This window comes from Galeopterus variegatus, unplaced genomic scaffold, assembly GCF_000696425.1.
Source record: "Galeopterus variegatus unplaced genomic scaffold, G_variegatus-3.0.2 Scaffold7699, whole genome shotgun sequence".
Classification (NCBI taxonomy): Eukaryota; Metazoa; Chordata; class Mammalia; order Dermoptera; family Cynocephalidae; genus Galeopterus; species Galeopterus variegatus.
This window is the reverse complement of record NW_007733810.1, coordinates 9,922-11,947: the sequence shown is the minus strand read 5'-3', so window position 1 is coordinate 11,947 and position 2,026 is coordinate 9,922. Positions and strand designations below refer to the sequence as shown.

The window sequence follows — 2,026 nt, the reverse complement described above, 5'->3', positions numbered from 1 at the left end:
ACACCAGCATTTATCGTTCAGCGTCTTTTGGATTTTAGCCATCCTAACTGGGGTGAGATGGTATCTCAGTGTGGTTTTGATTTGCACGGGGTGGGGGGAGGAAGAATTAACAACCTCAACTTTTTTTTTTTTAAGCTCTTACAACGAGAAAATGGAGGGGACACATCTGGGTCGGAGGGGGGAGAGGGAGGAGGGAGGGAGGTATTGGTGATGGGACACAATAACTAACTACGTTGTATATTGACAAAATAAAAATTTTTTTAAAAAAGTGGCGGGTAAGGAATATCATTACACAGTAATTCACTAATAATTCTGGATTCCTCTCCCTTTCCTGCTAAAGAATCCATGAGAGAAGTAAATCAGTCATCGCCCCTGGAATTCATCCTCCTGGGAGTTAATGATCAGCAGGAACAAGAATATTTCTTCATCCTCTTCCTGTTCATTTACCCCATCACATTGATTGGAAACCTGCTCGTCATCTTGGCCATTCACTCTGACATTCGCCTTCACAACCCCATGTATTTTTTCCTTGCCAACCTCTCCTTGGTGGACGTCTTCTTCTCATCTGTAACCATCCCTAAGATGCTGGCTAACCAACTCTTAGGCAGCAAATCCATCTCCTTTGGGGATGCCTAACACAGATGTGTTTCATGCTTGCCATGGGTAACACAGACAGCTATATTTTGGCTGTGATGGCATATGATCGAGCTGTGGCCATCAGCCGCCCACTTCACTACACAACAATTGTGAGTCCAAAATCTTGTGTTCTGCTAATTGTTGGGTCTTGGGTGGCTGGAATAACCAATTCCCTCCCCCACACTTTCCTCACAGCTCGCCTGTCCTTTTGTGGCAACAAGGAAGTGACCAACTTCTACTGTGACCTTGCCTCTTTGCTCAAGCTGTCCTGTTCTGATATTCACTTTAATGTGAAGATGATGTATCTAGGGGTTGGTGTCTTCTCTGTGCCATTACTATGCATCATTATCTCCTACGTTCGGGTCTTCTCCACGGTCCTACAGGTTCCATCCACCAAAGCTGTGCTCAAAGCCTTCTCCACCTGTGGTTCCCACCTCACAGTTGTTTCTTTGTATTATGGGACAATCATGGCCACGTATTTACGCCCTCTGACTAGGTATAGCCTAAAAGATGCAGTGATTACCGTGATGTACATTGCTATTACGCCAATGTTAAATCCTTTCATCTATAGTCTGAGAAACCGAGACATGAAGGCTGCCCTGTGGAAACTCTTCAGCAAGAAAATCTCCTCATGACCTGTGTGAGGACATACATTGGATACTGATGTTTCCAATTAGAATGCACTTGGAAATCCAGCTTCAATGTTATCACCCTCCAAGAAGTTGCTGTTCATCTTTCCGGCCAGAAATTCCCCTTCCAGAAATCTGGTAACAGTTAAATGAGACATCTTATTAAAATTATTACTTTGTACATCTTTCTGCTCTTTTCACACAATGCCAGCACAAGAATATTAAGTTTGTGTCCCAGCTGGTCCACTGACAAGCAATGTTGAGCAAGTCTGAGCCTCAGCATTCTCATATTAGGAAAAATCATATCTGCCTCTCTGTCGCAGGGTGTGTGGGTCACAAATAACTCATGCTTTGTAAGCTATAAATCACTATTAAATGTAAATTTTCATTGGTCTATCATGGTTTGTCACCCTTACTATACTTGTAAGTCTCTGATGATAAAAGCTGTGTTAACACATTACCTATCATCACTATCTTGGTCATGTAAAATATATCAAATAAATGTTAGTAGAGAGCAGAATAAATTATAAAAATATTAGTCTCTGAAATATAATATGATAATGATTAGACATAACATTACTGGACATTATTTTCCATGCATTATAGAGCTGGTATGTCAGTTAGGGTCAGTTAAGATCCATTCGGGAAAAAGAAATTGTACCCAGGTGGTTACAGAGCACCCTTGTAACACCATGGTCAAGCGTTTGGATCCCCACACTAGACAGCCACCAAAAATAATGAAAAAAAGAAATTGCACCCAG

The 2,026-nt window shown here is 41.7% G+C and overlaps 1 pseudogene; it reads left to right on the top strand.

Annotated features, from left to right (window-relative positions):
- Positions 1-345: 345 nt before the first annotated feature.
- LOC103607765 lies at positions 346-1,271 on the top strand (annotated as a pseudogene).
- The last annotated feature ends 755 nt before the right edge of the window (positions 1,272-2,026 follow it).